The sequence below is a fragment of the Triturus cristatus genome, chromosome 8 (assembly GCF_964204655.1).
Source record: "Triturus cristatus chromosome 8, aTriCri1.1, whole genome shotgun sequence".
Lineage (NCBI taxonomy): Eukaryota > Metazoa > Chordata > Amphibia > Caudata > Salamandridae > Triturus > Triturus cristatus.
Window position 1 is genome coordinate 1,306,964,437 of NC_140591.1, and position 21,343 is coordinate 1,306,985,779.

The window sequence follows — 21,343 nt, forward strand, 5'->3', positions numbered from 1 at the left end:
TGTTGCAGTTCAGGGTGTGTGGTGTTGAGGGTGGACTGATGTTAATGTTTGCATGGATGGTCCCCTAGCTCCCATTTGTCCTTGGATGAGGGGCCATGCTGAGTGATTTGTGTTTGTGTATGTGTGAGGTACGTTTGTGCAGGACACATGTCTGGGTTTCCCAGTTTGTACGAAATCTGCCTTTGTCATCACAGTGGAGTTGTCATGCATGCTTGTATCACCCCAAAGTCTGGTCCTTGGGGGTAGTGCTGTTGTGTGTTAGTCTCTTGCTGTGTTAGTTGGTGTTCATTCAAGCTTGTGTCACATGTGTCTTTTGTGCTCCCTCTCATCTCACAATGCCTGATTGCCCACTGAGGGTGTCCCAGTGATGGTTTACTTTTGTATGGCACTGTGTCCACATCTGTGTCACTGTGGTTCAGTCCCCCTCATGTGTTGTGTAGTTGCCTGGGGATACTGGGACACACACACACACATGCTGTGTCAGATGTGCAATGTGAGGTTGCCTGTTTGTGTTTGTGCATCTGCACCAGTGCATTGGTATTGCTGTTGTGGGCCTTTGTCTGGATGCTGTTTATGTGATTTTCCCTGCTGTCCCTGTGAGTCATATCACATCATTGGGCATATTCTTCCTGGTTGTTAGGTGCCATTGCTGGCATGGAATGGGAGTTTGTGAGCTGACACCTACAGTCTACACAGGTTGTTTTGATTAGTGTGTCTATTTTCGAGATGGGTGTATGCTTGGTGATGGTTACTTCTGCTCTTGTGTCATTGTACACTGTATGCATTGTCAGCCCCCATGTGCGGTGCTTGTCTGCACATGACCGATAGTGTGTTAGGTTTTCTCAGCACTGTTAGCCTCACCACATCTCTGTGGGAATGGGACACATCCACTAGTTTGCCCCAGAAGTGTTTAATGTGTTGGGAGCAGGGATCATACATGCTGTTTGTTATTTGCAGCTTTGACCATGATGACACTTACCTTTTGGTCACTGTGATGAGGGGGGGTTTAGACCCTATCACCACAATGCTCAATATCTGCTGCAGTTTGGAAGCCCACACTTACCTTTTGTTCTACACAGTGAGGGGGTGTTCTTTTTACATTGACACAGTGCTATAGTGATGCTTGCCTTGTGTAGGGCACTCATTTGTTGGTCACACATGTGCTGTTAGTTACATTGTATGTTCGAAGTCATAATCACTGTTGTGGGCATTTGTCACAGACTACACACTGTTGTCATGATGTTAGGGGGGATGTATTTAGCTGACATACCTATAGTTGGAGTATGATGGATGTGTGGCGCATCACCTATCCTATGAGTGGGGGTGACAGGGGTGATGGGCAACAGGTCCCCTATGGGTGGGGGTGGCAGGGGTGATGAGCAACAAGTCCCCTATGGGTGGGGGTGGCAGGGGTGATGGGCAACAGGTCACCTATGGCTGCGGGTGGCAGTAGTGATGGGCAACAGGTCCCCTATGGCTGGGGGTGGCAGGGCTGATTGTCAACAGGTCCCCTATGAGTGGGGGCGGCATTAGTAATGGGCAACCGGTCCCCTATGGCTGGGGGTGGCAGGGGTGATGGGCAACAGGTCCCCTATGAGTGGGGGTGGCAGTAGTGATGGGCAACAGGTCCCCTATGGCTGGGGGTGGCAGGAGTGCTGGAGAACATATGCCCTATGGGTGGGGATGGCAGGGGTAATGGGCAACATAAGACCTATGAGTGGGGGTGGCAGGAGTGCTGGGGAACATATGCCCTATGTGTGGGGGTGGCAGTAGTGATGGGCACCAGGTCCCCTATGGCTGGGTGTGGCAGTAGTGATGGGCAACATGTGCCCTATGGGTGGGGGTGGCAGGGGTGATGGGCAGCATAAGCCCTATGGCCTGGGGTGGCAGTAGTGATGGGCAACAGGTCCCCTATGGCTGGGGGTGGCAGGAGTGCTGGGGAACATATGCCCTATGGGTGGGGGTGGCAGGAGTGCTGGGGAACAAATGCCCTATGGGTGGGGGTGGCAGGGGTGATGGGCAACATAAGTCCTATGAGTGGGGGTGGCAGTAGTGATGGGCAACAGGTCCCCTATGGGTGGAGGTCGCAGGAGTGCTGGGGAACATATGCCCTATGGGTGGGGGTGGCAGGGGTGATGGGCAACATAAGCCCTATGTGGGGGTGGCACTAGTGATGGGCAACAGGTCCCCTATGAGTGGGGGTGGCAGTAGTGATGGGCAACAGGTCCCCTATGGGTGGGGGTGGCAGTAGTGCTGGGGAACATATGCCCTATGGGTGGGGGTGGCAGTAGTGATGGGCACCAGGTCCCCTATGGCTGGGTGGCAGTAGTGATGGGCAACATGTGTCCTATGGGTGGGGGTGGCAGGGGTGATGGGCAACATAAGCCCTATGGCTGGGGGTGGCAGTAGTGATGGGCAACAGGTCCCCTATGTCTGGGGGCGGCAGGAGTGCTGGGGAACATGTGCCCTATGGGTGAGGGTGGCAGGAATGCTGGGGAACATATGCCCTATGGGTGGGGGTGGCAGGGGTGATGGGCAACATAAGCCCTATGAGTGGGGGTGGCAGTAGTGATGGGCAACAGGTCCCCTATTGGTGCGGGTCGCAGGAGTGCTGGGAAACATATGCCCTATGGGTGGGGGTGGCAGGGTTGATGGGCAACATAAGCCCTATGAGTGGGGGTGGCAGTAGTGATGGGCAACAGGTCCCCTATGAGTGGGGGTGGCAGTAGTGATGGGCAACAGGTCCCCTATGGGTGGGGGTGGCAGTAGCGATGGGCACCAGGTCCCCTATGGCTGGGTGTGACAGGAGTGCTGGGGAACATATGCCCTATGGGTGGGGGTGACAGAGGTGTTGGGCAACATAAGCCCTATGAGTGGGGGTGGCAGTAGTGATGGGCAACAGGTCCCCTATGGGTGGGGGTGGCAGTAGTGATGGGCAACAGGTCCCCTATGTGTGTGGGTGGCAGTAGTGATGGGCAACAGGTACCCTATGGGTGGGGGTGGCAGTAGTGATGGGCACCAGGTCCCCTATGGCTGGGGTGGCAGTAGTGATGGGCAACATATGCCCTATGTGTGCGGATGGCAGGGGTGATGGGCAACATAAGCCCTATGGCTGGGGGTGGCAGTAGTGATGGGCAACATTTCCCATACGGGTGGGGGTGGTAGTGGTGCTGGCCATACAACCCCTATGGTGGCCTGTTGTTTGTGGCCAGGATGTGGATCCCCTGTGTGTGTGTGCCATTTTGCAGGTACGTGTTGTTTGTTTGTGTGGTAGGTGTCTGACTTACCGCCTGCACCGTCGGCGTCGGTTCCTGATCCGGTCATGAATGTACAGTACTGGTATGACCTGCGCGATGGGATTCATGATGTGTTCGTGTCATACATGCTGCTTGTTGCTCCGTCTCGTACCTGCTGCAAGCTGGTCTGTCTCGTAGCTGTGGATTGAATTGTGGCGCGAATCGTACCTGATATGCTTGTTTTCCGGATGCTGTGACGTGCCGTATGTGACGACCCATCTGGCACGTAGGAAGTACACATCGTACTTGTCAGGCCGGAAACTGCTATGGATACTGCTTCCAGGCGACTCGGTTCAGCGTTAGGAGTTACTGCTCGGACAGAGAATGGAGCTTGACTCACAGCCTACGTGTCAGTCGGGTTTTCGGCAGTTATGCACATCGTACTTCCTCTGCAGGACGGACCGGGTACGTGTCGGTCGCACGGTAAGGCTACGGACAGCTCTCGGAGAGCTGTCCGACCTAATATCGGAATCGACCCCATAGTACTAGCTTTGCACATCAGAGAACAGCCAGCCTGATGCAAGTATCCAAAATCGTTCTTCAGCAGACTATAGGCATGTGCTACTCTTTTGTGAGATCAGATAAATGTCGCTGTGCTGTGTACCTGTTCCTCTGTATTGTTTGCGCCATGAGGGTGGGAGGGATCGGTCACCAACCTTGGCTGCAGCTGAGTTACATGTGTTAAAACTCGGAATGGGCCGGATCACTGACATAATATCGACCACAAAAATATACCCATATGCAAATATCGACACACAAATATCGATATCCACAATATCGACATCATATCTTTAAAATGTAAAAATACAAAAATATCGAAAAAAGATCTAGATTTAAAAAATATCGATATATAAAATATTGAGTTTTTTAATATATAAAAAATAATGTTTAATAAATTAAATAATAAAATTAACTCAAAAAAATATTTAGAGGTAATGTATTTTAAACAAATATAATACATAAATGTAATTTAACAAATTTAAATGTACATATATAAAATGTAATATATAAATGTATATTTAGTTTAAAACAATTAATAAACGAATAACTTTAATTTATTTCAAAATGTTATACATATCTATATATATTATAAATTAAAATATAAATATAATTAAAAAAGTTTCAACTTACATTTTGCACTCCATTGAGTGCAACAGTAAGAAAAGTGTTGGATAGCGTAGGGGTAAAAATTACTATTCCCACTCCAGTGAGTGCAACAGTAGGGAAAGTGTTGGATAGCGGGAGGGTAAAAATTACTATTCCCACTCCATTGAGTGCAACAGTAGGGAAAGTGTTGGATAGCGGAGAAGTAAAAATTACTATTCTCACTCGAGTGAGTGCAACAATAGGGAAAGTGTTGGATAGCGTAGGGGTAAAAATTACTATTCCCACTCCAGTTAGTGCAACAGTGGGGAAAGTGTTGGATAGCGTATGGGTAACAATTACTATTCCCACTCCAGTCAGTGCAACAGTAGGGAAAGTGTTGGATAGCAGAGGGGTAAAAATGACTATTCCCGCTCCAGTCAGTGCAACAGTAGAGAAAGTGTTGGATAGCGAAGGGGTAAAAATGACTATTCCCAATCCAGTGAGTGTAACAGTAGGGAAAGTGTTGGATAGCGGAGAAATAAAAATAACTATTTCCACTCCACAGAGTGCAACAGTAGGGAAAGTGTTGGATAGCAGAGAGATAAAAATTACTATTCTCACTCGAGTGAGTGCAACAATAGGGAAAGTGTTGGACAGCATAGGGGTAAAAATTACTATTCCCACTCCAGTTAGTGCAACAGTAGGGAAAGTGTTGGATAGCGTATGGGTAAAAATTACTATTCCCACTCCAGTCAGTGCAACAGTAGGGAAAGTGTTGGATAGCACAGGGGTAAAAATGACTATTCCCGCTCCAGTCAGTGCAACAGGAGAGAAAGTGTTGGATAGCGGAGGGGTAAAAATTACTATTCCCACTCCAGTGAGTGCAACAGTAGGGAAAGTGTTGGATAGCGGAGAAATAAAAATAACTATTTCCACTCTACAGAGTGCAACAGTAGGGAAAGTGTTGGATAGCAGAGAGATAAAAATTACTATTCCTACTCCAGTGAGTGCAACAGTAGGGAAAGTGTTGGATAACAGATGGTTAAAATTAATATTCCCAATAAAGTCAATTAAAAAATAAAAATAAAGAAAAGATCAACTACAATACAAAAATTGTTAAAACACAAAAATAATAAATATATAAAAAATGTACAAATAACAAAAAATAGAAACATGTTATAATGTTACAAAAAATCAAAAAATTACCAACAAACATTTTTATAAAAATTAAAAAACAAATTGCAACAATTAACTATATTTATTATAAATTAATTATAATCAAAAACATTACTTGCTACATAAAATAAATATTCTTTATTCCCTACCCTATAACACCACACATTTCACAACACACATCTACATTTCTAAAGAATTTGTACCTCCTTAATTAACATAATTAATTATCAAATAAACATATCTTAATAATTAGAAATCAAATTAAAACTTCTAAAAATTAATTTACTGACCAAACACCCCTATAAAACCAAAATCCACACATAAAATAAAAGTAAATAATAACCATAAAAATATTATGTTATGTTAGCCAGCATTTGTAACTCGGGCGGCTACTCTGAAGTGTTCCGGTGCGAAAACCTGAGCAGGGGAGAGCGGTAGTGAGAGACGCGACTGGAAAACTAAAAAAACAAGGTCTTTAACTGCTTTTTGAACATCCTAAAGTCGTGGATGTTCCTGAGCTCAAAAGGCAGGCTGTTCCAGGCCAAAGCTATAATATAAAATTAAAATGAGAGGGACCCCTTGTGCCAGACCAGGGGATTAGGGTACTACTGACAAGTAGAAAAGAACTTCCCTTGGTGCAAAATTGAAATAAAGACTACCAACAAGAATTATAGCCCATGTGTTAGAAATTACACAAAATTAAGTTGGACCATACAATAATTGAATATTAAAAATGTTTTATTAAAACCCTAAACAGACATCTTAATTAAACATAGACATATGACTGTCTATACTTATATAACAATTTCATGTACCATAAACACATGTATTACACATACATTAAATATAAACGTAGTTCATTTAAGTCAATGTTTCCAGAAAATGGAATGGAATCAACAGAAAAGAAGAAAAAAAAAATTCAAACATGGATTCAATACATCGGCAAAGCAATCAACAGAGAGACAAGAACAGACAGTACATTTTGTCATTAATTATCACATCCGGGTTAAACACTTGCCTGGCTAATCCTAGATACACTTTACTCATTTTATAACTATAGGATAAGCTGTTCCACGAATTGTGCAGAGTACAGCATCAACGCGTTTCTATAGTTCTATTTAATGTTCCATCTTTATCAAGACCAACAAATATACATCTCTCATTTTATGGGCACTGATTGGTTGCCGTTTACGTTTCAATCCTTATTTCATCTCATTGTATCCTAGGTTCTGTTACTCTAATGAACATATTCTTGTTCCTTAGTTAGAGGAATCTACAGAACAATATAGATCAGCATTAGTTACTGAACATTTTAAATATGCATCCAATTATATCTCCATTTTGCACGACTGTACCTCAAAAGATCTGTTTAGTTTTATTAATTGGTTGCTGGGCAGTCCTATTTCTATCTTCAAGGTCCAACGTTAAAACATGTTTTCCCACGACTTAGATCTAAGAATAAATGATCAATATTAGTTCTATTTGTTGTCTAATCTAAATATACTGGCAAATCATGTAGATCTTAACTTACTATACCCTATTTACCTGATCAAAGTCCTATGTTGTATTTCATCCGTTCTTTATTCAATTTGGGACACCGAGTTTTTATTAAAAACCACCCTCCACTCATCCGGAGTCTTTAGATTCTGAGTCTATATAAAAAAACTATCATTAGTCATATTTGCCTCCAATGTTGTAGTATTATCATTTATAAAAATAAGCAACCTAACCTCTCATAGGGAATAGATTGCTTAATGTTGTGTTGCCCTTTTCTTATCGATAAATATAAGTGGTAATTTCCCCCAAGTCAGGTATCTTTGTCTTCTTCTTGCAAGATTTCTGTGCAATATAGATGAAACGAGAAAAATAAAGATAAAAAATGATCCCCTCTGGTTGGCTTTCATTCTAAATAATACAGCTCGGGGCGTGGCCAAGATGGCGAGCTGAGCGGACGTGCAGCCTCTGAGCTCCCGCCGGCGGCCTATTACAGCATCGGCCCCCGTGCCGCATCAGCGATCACCGACCCCTGCGGGGGGCCGTGGGAGTGCCGCAACAATCAGGAGGCCGACCGGAGTGGCGGTGAGACCAGGGGGAGCTTCCGGCCGAGTGGCCTGGAGGAGCGGCCTTGGTGCGCGACACCGGCGCGGGCGCCTAGCGAGGCCTAGTCAGCAGGGGCCTGGAGTGGTGGCATCGGCAGCAGACGTCCAACGGGAGCGGCGGCCGCAGGCGAGATCAGCGGCCCCCGATGCTCGGCGGCGCTCGGCGGGGGCCCGGAGGCCTGGGAACGGAGGCGCAGAGTGGACCCGGGAGACTGAGCAGGAGCTAGAAGGCTGACGGACGCCGTGTAGTCCTCGTGGCTGCGGAGGAGGGGCCCAGAGCGAGGTGGGTGCCCCGGGCTGTGGAGGCCCTTGCTGTGACTCCTCTGAGGGGGCCCAACCTTAACGATTGGAGGGCTGGGGGCCCCCAGCAGGATGGTGTGCCGCCATTGGTGAGCCTGCAGCCAGAGTAGCGGTGACTGAGTCCCTCAGTCAGAGGGGAGGAAGCCTGGTGCCGCCCGACGGTGCTGAGGACCGGGCGAGATAGTCTGCAGCGGGCCTGGAGTTCCCGCCTTTCGTTGAGGTGAGCGGCCCAGCCGGCAGAGCTGGGGGCAAGTCTGACGCCTCCCACCGGCAGAGAGCGGAGCCGCAGAGCAGCGAGGGCGGCCGTGACGTCAGAGCAGAGGAGACGGGCATATGACATGCCGGAGGAGGCCTGCTGACCAGGTTAGTGGGTGCCACCTGGGACTTACCTGAGAGTCGGCCCGCCGCCCTCGGTTCAGCGGGGAGAGGCGACTGCGGAGGCGGCGGTGGCTGACTCCTCCAGCGTTGAAGGAACTGGCCGCCATCTCAGAGACTGGCTAGCGGGCCGGAGCTGCTTGAGGAAGGGATTTCCGACCTTTGGAGGGAACTGGAGGCCCGAGGAGGGCTGGCGGGGGACTACGGGGTCAAACGGGCTGGAACTCCTTGATGAGCCTGGGTCTCCATGGTGGTCCCGGCACAAAACCATCACATCTCGGACATTAGCTAGTGCTGAGCTACGCCCGTGGGCACTCCCTGTTGGTTAACAAACGGAGAGGCTGAGTGACGCACTTGTGTGGCTTCTGGGAGACACCACCGGTGCTGATACGGGGACAGTGGTTGAAGAGGGGGGTGTCGGATGGAGGGCCTGGGGAGATCGTCCCGCGGCCGGCCCCCGGGGGACTACCAGGCCTCGGGGGACTACCAGGACTTACCGAAGTAGAGGCAGTGGGTGCGCTGCTGTGCGAGGGGGACTTCCTTGCCTTGGTCCTGGGGGCCGTTTGAACTGGAGAAAGGCCGGTGACCCAGAGGCGCCGGAAGACGGGGGGGGTGTTGATTGAGACCGACGGACTACCGGCGTTGGACAGCTGCCATCGGGCGAGCCGGTGGCGGGGGCAGGGGTGAGTTATGGTCCCCCCTAAGGGCCGCAAACACAAAACACACTATGGGCCCGATTCACAGAACTAACTTGAGACAAAATCTTTTTTTTTGTCTTAAGTTTGTCTTAAGACAAACTCATGACGGACTTAAGACAGACTTAAGACAAACTTAAGACAGACTTAAGACAGACTTAAGTTAGGATTTTGTCTTAAGTTTGTCTTAAGTCTGTCTTAAGTCTGTCTTAAGTTTGTCTTAAGTTTGTCTTAAGTCTGTCTTAAGTTTGTCTTAAGAAAAACTTAAGACAAAATCCTAACTTCTGTGAATACCAACAGTAGTAAGTTTAGGATTTTGTCTTAAGTTAGTTCTGTGAATCTGCCCCTGAGGGAACTGTTCGCAAAGACACAGGTTGGGCCCACGCCGGATGCCATGGCGGCGAGCGCGCCCTGTCTCCGACCCGCGCAGGCAGATGGAGCTGAACAGATCACCAAGTCCTTTCTAGAATCCATGTTCGCTGCCCTGAGAGCAGACATTCAGAACCTTCAAAAGGAATTCACGGCGGAGCTTAAAGAAGTTCGTAGGGATGTGGATGGCATCGGAGAAAGAGTCACCGCGCTAGAGGACAAAAGTGATGGGCGTATCACGGAGCTGGCGGCGTTGCAGCAAGAGATCATTCGGATCCATGATCAGCAGGTTGACCTTCAGACGCACGTAGAAGGCCTGGAAAATTGGTCTCGGTGCCATAACATACGATTCCGCGGAGTGCAGATGGCCAAGGACTCGAGGAACCTGTTTAAGTTCACGAGAGAACTCTTTAATCATATCTTGGATCGACCACCGGAGTCGGAACTGCGGATCGACTGGGTGCATAGAGTAGGTCCTCCGAGGCCCTCGTCCACCACCCCGTCTGACATTTTAGTGTGCGTACGAGATTATCGCACTAAAGAAGACATACTCCGTAAAGCTCGTCAAAAACACCCGGTGGCGTTTTGTGACCATGCGCCGGTCCTTTACCAGGATCTCTCGGCCCTCACCCTCCATAAACGTAGACTTTTCAAGCCAATCACAGCACATCTTTAGCAGCACAACATTCCGTATAGCTGGGGGCATCCCTTTCGCCTGGTGTTCCGTATTGATAACACGCTATAGCAATTGCGCTCTTTGTCAGAGGCAGCTAAGCTGTTGGGGGTGGAGCTACCGGCGGAGGACAGCGGAGATGATGGGGCCCCGGTGGGCGCAGGGGACCCCAGGCCTGGGTGGCGCCAACAGGGCTGTCGTCGGCGCGCTAAGAAACCTCCAGTGGCGGAGATCCTCAGGGGCCAGCAAGCAGCTTTAGAGACTGTCTCCGCGGGACTGAATAACTCCTTACTCGGCTGAATTAAGCGGCGTTTGCAGCTGGCTTGATTCCTTGGTTTCTGTGCAAGCCGTCGGCGGGAGGGGGGCCTTCCCATTGTGGCACCTTATTCCACGTTGCTGACTTACCATTCACTGGAAAGTGAAGGACACTGATTCTGGACCTTTTTGTTCAAATGTTGGGATGTTTGGGTAGGGGTTGGGGGGAACTGGTTGGGGGAGGGCATGGGGTTCTACGTCCATCATTGGGTGGGGTTGCAACAGACACACCGGCGCGGGGAGTACACACCGCTTGTCCGTGGCATGTTCCCATTGTATGTGATGCGCTGCCTACCCTGCGTTTCCTGGGTTTTCTGGATCACGTGAATGGCCCCGCACACGCTTAAAGTATTAACTCTTAACGTTCAGGGTCTTAACAACCCAGTTAAGCGCAAAGCCATACTGTCCAGCTTAGAGAACACGCAGGCCGTTATCTGCCTCCTCCAAGAGACCCACCTCCTGACTCAGGACTGTCACCGGCTCAGATCCTGAAAGTTTACGACACAGCTCTTTTCTTCTGGTCCCACCAAGGCTGCGGGGGTGGCGATCTTGGTGGCCCAGCGGTTCAGGGGGGAAGTTCTGCAGAAAGAGGCGGAAATTAGAGGTCGGCTATTAGTTTATAGGTTTGCTCTGGGTGCCCTGACCTTCACCATTGGCTCTCTCTATGCCCCTAATGAGGGTCAAGAGCGCTTTCTGCAGTCTGCCCTCACGAACGTTATGGCCACAAGCAATCGCAATATCCTCCTGGGGGGATTTGAATCTTGTCTTTGACAACATACGAGAGAGATCCTGCCAGCGCGATCCTCAGACTGGTGCGCTATCGGCAGCAGGACTTGACCGCCTACAGGACCTAGGGTTGTGTGACTTGTGGCGTAGCTTCCATCCTCAGAGCAGGGAATTCTCTTATTATTCTCATGCACATAAGACATATGCTCGGCTGGATTACCTCTTGGCCTCTACCTCGGTCAGGGCAATGGCATCAGAGGCTGAGATAGGAGTAGCTTCCCTTTCTGACCATGCCCCGGTGCTTACTACTTTGACTCTGCCGCCGGTGGTGGAGCCGGACAGGGTATGGCGCCTCAGGGACACTCTGTAACACCGGGAAGATGTGATAGTGCAGATTCAAAGTTCTATCACTGATTTTCTTTTGCACAACGCCAATACCGACACAACCTTAGCAACACAGTGGGCGGTCTGAAGGCAGTCCTTAGGGGAGAGTTTATTGCCATCTTGGCTGCCGACAATTTAGAATGGGGACGTAAACGGGAGGAGCTTACACAAAAAACTAAGGAATTGGAGCAAATACATCAGAGGACGGGCGCCCCCAGAGTGTGACGCCAACTCAAAGCAGTACGACAGCAATTGGCGGCTCTTGATCAAGATAGAGCAGAGTACGCTGCCCTGCGATTAAAGCATGCCTATTACACTGGGGGGGATAGGTGCGGGCGACTTCTCGCCCATAAACTCCGGGAGGTCCGGAAACGTCAGGGGGGCCGCGAGATCTGTAAAGAGGATGTTACGAGAGTTACGGAAGACAGGGACATAGCCGAGGCATTCCGTGACTTTTAAGCTAACCTGTATGCCAGCTCCCCACTGACCGCCAATAATGGGGCGGCTTTTCTAGACTCGGTCACTCTCCGAACTTTGTCCAAGCTTCAGGCGGATCAGCTGGATAGAGACATTCATCCAGAAGAGGTGATTGCTGCTATTTCCCGGTTGAAACTGGCGAAAGCTCCTGGGCTGGATGGCTTTACCGCCATCTTGTATAAGAAGTTCTATACCCTGCTGGTGCCTCTTCTCACCCAGCTATTTAATTCCTTCTCAGCTGCGGGAGCGATCCCCCGGACCTTTTGGGGGCCCTCATAGCAGTTATCCCCAAGCCGGGGAAAGATCCGACTCGCTGTGGGGCGTACCGTCCCATTTCGCTGTTAAACGTCGATCTTAAGCTGTATTCGGGAATATTGGCCAGTCGGCTGGCACCCCATAGGCCAGGTCTTATGGACCCGGATCAGGCGGGGTTCATCCCAGAGCGTCAACACGAAACGTGTCCTGCATTTGGTTGAAAAAGCCTCCCATACGACTGGAGAATACATGCTGCTCACGATCGATGCTGAAAAGGCGTTTGACCGCGTGCATTGGCCCTATTTGGAGCAGGTGTTGCTAAGGATGGGACTCGGAGAGATATTTCGCACCCATATTTTTAACTGCTACAAATTACCGTCGGCGTCGGTTCGGATAAATGGCCACACATCCTCTAGCTTCCCTATAACGCGGGGCACGATGCAGGGGTGTCCGATATCGCCTCTGCTTTTTGCAGCCTATATGGAACCCCTTGCCCAGAAGATTAGGCAAAATCCAGAGGTCTCAGGAATCAAGTTCGGAGATATGTTCACACCATCAGCCTCTACGCGGACGATGTGCTGCTATCTTTGTCTAACCCGCAGGAGGCACTACCGGCATGCATGGTGGACCTGGACGCCTTCGCACAGGTGGCGGGGTTCAGGGTGACCATACTGCCGCAGATTCTATATCTATTCCGCACCATCCCCCTACATCCGCCTACCGGATGGATCCAACAGTCACAATCAGAACTGGCCCAGTTTATTTGGAACGGGCGGAAGCCGCGAATGAAGAGGTTGTTGTCCACGCTCTCACCTGAAAACGTGGGGCTCGGGATTCCTGACCTTCAGCTCTACTTCCAGGCCACACAGCTACGCCACCTGATGGAGTGGAGTCGCTGGGAGTTGGAGAAACAGCCAGTGTAGGACCAAACAGTAACAGCCCGGCCTCTGCAGGAAATCCCCTTTCTGCGCATACAGCACAGGCCTCCTAATCTCTATGCCTCCTACATCACCCGCGTCCCCCTAGAGATATGGGATCGCACCAACGTCTCTCATGACTTTACTACCTTTCCCTCTCCGCTTACTCCCCTGTTCGCCAATCCGGAGTTTGCCCCCGGGATGGATTCGGTAGCCTTTAGTGGGTGGAAGCCGGCTGGCTGCCGTTTCCTCTATCATATGTATGATACTGATGGCGTGCACCCGTTTCAGCAATTCAGGCAGGAATATGGGTTGCCGGAAACGGAACGGCTCTGGTATTTCCAGGTCCGGCACTGGGCGCTTGACGGGCGGGTTCGCCCATTTGCAGATCGAAGGCTCTCACAGTATGAGCGATGGTTAGTAACACGCACATCAGACAAACAGCTAATCTCCGATCTGTATAGAATGCTGCAAGTTCGATTTGCGCATACATACAACTCGGGTAGGACGCGATGGAAGAGGGAGTTGGGTAGGACTCTGACTCACAAGGAGTGGGAGGGAATATATTACAGGGCCCGACACTCAGCGTATCACATGGGACTCACCGACACATTCACAAAGGTTGCGACCTATTGGCACTACACTCCGGAGCGCTTAAACGCTATGGACCAGACGAGGGAAGCAAATTGTTGGAGGGGCTGCAGGCAGATAGGCACCTTGACCCATTTACTTTGGGAGTGCGAGTTTGTCCAGCCATACTGGTCCCAGGTGCTTGATGAGGTGAATAAGCACTTTAATACTGCGATACCACGGTTCCGGGCATACACACTGTTGGGCCTCCCAAATTCCCTGACCTACCAGCTTAAATTGAGTAGGGGCGGCAGATAGCCATAGCGCTAGGCTCAGCGACACAGAACATACTTATTCGCTGGCGCACTCCTAACACTCCAAATTTCACGGGATGGTTATATCGGTTGTGGCATGTCCTAGGCATGGAAAAGCTCACGCCAACACTGGCGGGGGAGGGCTCCAAATATGGGGAGCTGTGAAAACCCTTTTTGGCGCTGTTGTCCTCCGAATTTCGGGAGGTCACCGGTCCTCACTATCTATGCTTGCTGCGTTTATCTGAAGAGCAGAAGGAAGACTGAGGCTCAATACCTGCAGGGGTAGCGGGGGGAGAGAGACAGATGTACGTGGAACGTTGGGAGGGGGGTGGGTAGGGAATGAGGGAGGGGGTTTTAGATCTTTTTTTTGTTCGATGGCACCTTATTGGAATTCCTTATGGCATTTCCAGGGCGGGCAAAGTCTAGCTTGGATTTTAAGCATAGGGATAAGAGGCCCGCCCACTCTTTTTGAACACGCAAGGTGTTTATAATTTCATTTGTTGGAGTTTCTCTGTGTGTTTTGAAATGTCAATAAAAGATTTAAACCATAACCAAGTCAGAGGTTCCCCCCCTTGAGGCATTTCTTTATCCATACCGTGAAAAAGGTTGTGTAGCTGTCCGTCGTCCTCGTGTTCTCCCAGCGCCAGTCTGAGAGCACTCGCTCTATTCGGAGTTAAATACCCGTGGAACAGTTTTCTGATTGGTTAATCCTATGGATTAATTAAATGCCATCAGCTGTGTACTACGTCGTGCGCATTTGTTCCCTTAACCTCGGAAGTATTTGCGCTTTACGGGGGTCTGTTGTAAGCACCGAAAAAGATTCACACACACTACCTCTATTGACCCGGAACCACTTGAATCCAACTGTCGGCTCACCCTGTATTTTACCGCATTACATCATTCGCGCTTGTTACCGTGCTCTAGGAGATTAAATCACTTTGTAGAAGTCAACTATAAATACTGGCAAGAAGTTCACCCAATGCCTCTCAAACCGGAAGCACTCAAATTGCGCCGTCAATTAAGCCTATACTCTACTACGAATGCCCCGGAAGTAAATGCTCCACTTTACAAAGTCAGCTCAAGTCTTCTCACAACAATATTATTTGGAACCGATGTAAATAGAAACGATTATTTGTTAAATATCAAATCGGTGCTTTTGCGCCAGGTTTCCTTATTTACATCTGAATATGCAATCCAAAAAGAATTTGTATCTATTTTCTCTAAGATGTTACATTGAGAATGATCTCACTAAGTTTGTATTATTATTTTATTTATAAACTCAAGGAATCTCACAGTAAAAAAGGAAGGAAAAAATGTTTTTGAAAGGAAACAATTTTTTTTTGTCTATTGCATATTTGCAATGTGTCTACAAAGTCATATTGCCTGTATTCACCAGAAGAGGTATTACTGTAAGAATCATTGTTATACTACTACACGCCTAAAAGAGAAAAGAGGTTTAGTCAGGGGTGTTGAAAGTCCATTATTAAGGATTATGTTTTTTACCTTGTTGCTCAAGCCTGAATACTGGCTAACAAAAACAATTCTTTCTGCGGTTTTATTGTTTTTCTCTTTATTGATGTTTATAAGATGGTCCCTATCATAGAACCTAGCGCGTTTTAAGGAATGCTTGATAAGTTTTTTCGGATACCCCCTATCTTTCAGTTTCTTTTCCATGCCTTCAGCATGGTGGTAAAAATCAGTAAGAGTTGTGCAATTACGACGCAACCTTAAAAATTCCCCAAATGGGATATTATCCGTTTGTGATCGAGGATGGTTGCTTTCGTATTGCAAAAGAGTATTTTTATCCGTGGGTTTCAAAAAAAGTTCCACCTCTAGCTGACCTTGTGCATCTTTCAATCTAATATCTAAAATGTCCACACTGGTATCACTGAATTTGGCTGTAAACCTCAAATTTTCGTCACCGAAATGAAGCCACTCCAAAAACAACATCAACTCCTCACTGGCACCATTCCAGATAAAAATAATATCATCTATGAAACTGTGCCAGTGAGAGACATTTTCAAACTATGGTGCCATCTCGTTATAAATATGCTTCTGTTCAAAATGGCTTACGTAGAGGCAAGCCAGACTTGGGGCACAGGTAGCCCCCATGCTGGTCCCCTTAATTTGTTTATATAATTCATCCTTGAATAGAAAAATATTGTTTTTCAAAACCATCCTAATATAACTCAAAATAAACTCCTGATTACCACCATTCAGGTCCTCTTCATCTAGAATAGACGACAGTACACCCTTATTGTGTCATCCTGAGGAATATTCGTATACAGGGCTTCGATGTCCACGGTGACTGAAAACTGGGTCACCCTGTCGAAACCCTGTCCCTCAAAGATTGAAATGGTATGGGCAGTATCTTTCAAGTATGATTTTTGTTTTTGAACTATTTGTCTTAAAAAGTAATCAGCATATTTGCTGAGTGGCTCCAGAAGTGAGCCCAAGTTACTCACAATAGGTCTCATTGGTGGATTGACTAAATCTTTGTGTAGTTTTGGTAGCACGTAAATTGCGGGAATAATGGGGTTATTATTAAAGAGGAACTTGTATTCATTGTCACAAATCCAATCTTCCTCTCTACCTTTGTTGAGGAGTTGTGTTACCTCTTTTTTTAGGACATCAATCATTGTAAAGGGAACACGCATGTAGTGGTTTGTCACATTTAATAGTGTCCTTATTCTGTTTTCATAATCCATGGTGTTTAAAATTATAACCTCCCCCCGCCCTTATCAGCGGGTTTAATGATAATGACATTCTTGTAATGATTTAAGGGCAAGTGTTGGATAGCTTATGGGTAAAAATTACTATACCCACTCCAGTCAGTGCAACAGTAGTGAAAGTGTTGGATAGCAGAGGGGTAAAAATGACTATTCCCACTCCAGTCAGTGCAACAGTAGAGAAAGTGTTGGATAGCGGAGGGGTAAAAATTACTATTCTCACTCCAGTGAGTGCAACAGTAGGGAAAGTGTTGGATAGCGGAGAAGTAACAATTACTATTTCCACTCCACAGAGTGAAACAGTAGGGAAAGTGTTGGATAGCAGAGAGATCAAAATTACTATTCCTACTCCAGTGAGTGCAACAGTAGGGAAAGTGTTGGATAGCAGATGGTTAAAATTAATATTCTCAATAAAGTCAATTAAAAAATAAAAATAAAGAAAAGACCAACTACAATACATATATGGTTGAAACAAAAAAATAATAAATATATAAAAATATTAAAAATAACAAAAAATAGAAACATGTTATAATGTTACAAAAAATCTCAAAATTACCAACAAACATTATTATAAAAATTAAAAAACAAATTGTAACAAATAACTATATTTATTATACATAAATTATAATCAAAAACATGAATTGCTACATAAAATAAATATCCTTTATTCCCTACCCTATAACACCACACTTTTCACAACACACATCTACATTTCTAAAGAATTTGTACCTCCTTAATTAACATAATTAATTATCAAATAAACATATCTTATTAATTAAAAATCAAATTAAAACTTCTAAAGATTATTTTACTGACCAAACACCCCTGTAAAACCAAAATCCACACATAAAATAAAAGTAAATAATAACCATAAAAATGTTATGTTATGTTGGCCAGCATTTGTAACGCACGCGGCTACTCTGAAGTGTTCCGGCGCGAAAACCTGAGCAGGGGAGAGCAGAAGTGAGAGACGCGACTGGAAAACTAAAAAAGCAAGGTCTTTAACTGCTTTTTGAACATCCTAAAGTCATGGATGTTACTGAGCTCAAATGGCTGGCTGTTACAGACCAAAGCTGCCTTTACAGAGATGGCGCTACGTCCCATTCTGGTGAGGCGGTAGCGAGGAACAGCCGCCAGGCATTGTCCCCAGGACCTCAGATGTCTCGATGGCACATAGAACTCGAAGCGCTTCCTGAGGTATAGAGGTCCTGTTTTGTAGAGAGTAGAATTGGCAATAGTCAATGCCTTAAACAGAATGCGTTGGTCAACTGGGAGCCAGTGCAAATCCCGAAGAAAATGCTTAATGCTGGATCTACCCGTAATACTCAATAGCATTCTAGCGGTCACATTATGAATGATCTGTAGCTTTTTTAGCTGATAACAGGGAAGGCCAATGTAGAAAGAATTAGCATAATCCAGCTGCTAGAGGATAAGAGCGCGGGTCACCATTTCTTTTGCTGCTTTCTGCAGTAGCGGCAAAAATTTCTTGAGGAGTTTCAGAGCGCCGAAGCACACTCCCGCCAGTTTATTAATCTGTGTAAGGAATCTAAGGTCCTCGCCAAACAACACCCCAAGATTTTTAGCTGGGCTACCCATGGTTTTTGGCATAGGGTAGATCTCGGGCCACAGGTCATCCCTAAATGTGTCAATTAAAGAATGAATATTAATGAGATAATATTTATTAATTAATAAAACATACAATACCGTCCACCCTCTACTCCAATAAACACCACAAAACACACATACACGTCATTACACAATTTCCATAACTAATTTTAAATTTGTAAAAAAAATTAAATTAACTACGTATTGATTATTTAAAAATTATTTACTTCACACCCTTTACCACTATAAACCCCAGAACTCACATCTCAAAATAATTAAACAATTGCCATAATTAATTTTCAATAAATTAGTTATCATTAATTATCAATTATTTTAAATAAATTACTTCACACCCTATTCCTCTATAAACCCCACCACCCGTTTTAAAAAGAAATGACACAATTAACATAATTAGTTTAAAAATATGTAATTAATAATATTAATTAACAAACAATTGATAAATAATTATTAATAAATTAATTCCAACAAATAACACTATAAATTAAATATTAATATATAAAAAATATTATTACATCTATTAAAATGAAATTACTTCTCACCCTATTCCCCTATAAACCCACAACCCGCTCCTAAAAAAACAACACAATTAACATAATTATCAATTAATTAATTAATGAAAATTAACAACCAATTAATAATTAATTCATCAAAAATTAATTCACACAATTAACACTATAAAATCTAAATTAAATAAATACTAATAAATGAAAAATATTAATTGCTTTATCATATTTAAATTACTCCCACCCTATTCCTCTATAAACCCACAACCAGCTACAGAACTAAAAAAAGCTAAATTTAATTAACATAAAATTAACCACTACTAAAAATGTAACACATATATAAAAAAACAAAATCAATACTTAGACAAAACCATTACAACACATACTTTTAAAATACATACTAAAATACATAACACTAATATAGAAATGGATATTTTCAACAACAATATTTTAACAAATGATATAACTAACTTCGATATTTTGAAAAAGGACAATTCTTACCTTAATGTCGATTTTCTGAACCACGATATTCACGCTCTTGATATTCCTGTATTACAATATTTCAAACTCGATATTTTTGCATATCGATATTTGAAACTTGATATTCTGTCTGTGCAAGTTCTATAAATGGGATTTTGCATGTATAGCTGTGGTATGTGATGGTTCCTCAGGATCATCACAATCTGTCTAAAACTCTGGAAGCAAGTGCAACAATGCACTTTACTGAGGACTGCATCACACATTATCTGAACATAACGCCATTTCCTACAATTGAGCGCATGTTGAATGCAGGGACTAATTTCAGTCCAGTGGAAAGTTTTATTTTCTGACTTAGAACCTTTTTGGGAAGTCGAAGATCCACAGTGGGGCAGGCCAGAAGGCCGTGCCCATGATGGGTTCCACAATGCCAGTAGCCATCAGATAAACTCCTGTTGAAGCCATTAACTTTTGGAGGGAAAGCTTAAAGCACGGAAATTGGGAAAGTCGGCCCCAATGCAGGTTCCTCATCAACCAGATACTTCCAGTGTCTTTTCTAGGTGAAGATTGCAACCTTCGGACTTAAAATGTTTTTAGAAGACAAACTTCTTTTAGCAGGCAAACCAGCAATTTGAATCCGACTAGAAATGAAATGCCATGGTTAAGGGGGCGGCTCAATAGCAGTCCGGTGGTAGCCTGTTTTTTTGGGGGGAGGGCAAAGGCTTCGCAAACGTTTTGCAGTTCTTGTTGATGAGAGAGTCCATTCTTGACCATCCAAGGGTCCAGAACCTTTTGGGTACCACTTGGGGACTAAGGCTCACTAGCAGGGTCCAAGGAAAATTCAGTTGCAACTGGTCAGCCGGACTAAGCATAGTCTTTGGTTTCTTGCAGCTGTTGTATTCATGGAGCTTAACAGGAGGCTCGCCAACTAGCCTTGGAGACTGCTCTTTAGTCCTGGATACAAGTGGGAGCAGGTACAGCCCTTGGGGACTCTCTGCACTGGTTTTTGTATCTGCAGCACTGTACTCCAGGGCTCAGTCCTAATTGTGTCCTCCACAGATCCAGATGTGTTCTGAGGAAGGTACCCAGGGGTGCCACTTTTTATAGTTCAAAAGATGAGTTTATTGAATACAAATGGAGAAAACATCAATGTTTCATGTATTGCACTTTTATGCCTGGCAGGAAAAAGGTTTCCTTGGGCAACCATACCCACTTTGTAATCACTTCATGAGGGTTCGGCCCAACGCAATCCCTCAGTGCCCTGCTCTACCAAAATCCAACATGGTAGAATCTTTCTTCCCTTGGTCAGAGATCTAGGCACAAAGGCACAATCATGAGGTGTGTATAGGAAAATGAGCAACCCCCTCCGCAGCAAAACCAGTTCTGGGACACATTTGCCTCCCACTGGGATTGGTGTCACCAATTGGTGTCACTGTAGCTAGTTGGGCAATGGCATGGACAAGTTTAGATGTGAGTTACATCTCCCTGTGACAGGGGATGTACCTTTGAAGCTTGTTCAGTTGGTGGCTACATCACCAAGGTCATACTTCCAGGAAGAAGTTACACCTCCTCCCTGCCAAGGTCCTTTTGCTCCCTTCCCATTCTGCCATGAAACAGTTGGAGATTATCTCTGAAAGGGCTGCTATTGGTTGTTAGGTAAGAGAATGGCAATTTCCTAAATGCAGCATTTTCAAAATTGCAATCTAAGATCCAACTTTTACCATCCAGTTGGATATTACATTCCTGTTAAACGTAGCCCCTAAATCATGGTGATATCTATTTCCAAACTGATTTTATACATTATAATGTGCTAAAATGTAAACTAATGCCTTTCTATTGGAGAGCAAGCCTTTCCACAGTGAAAAATGATTTTGGAGATTCTTCACTGCCAGCACAAGGAAAACTTAAGTACACATGTCCTAGTTTTTAAATATCATGCACTCTGACCTATGGGCAATTAGGTTTATTTTTCCAATGTCGA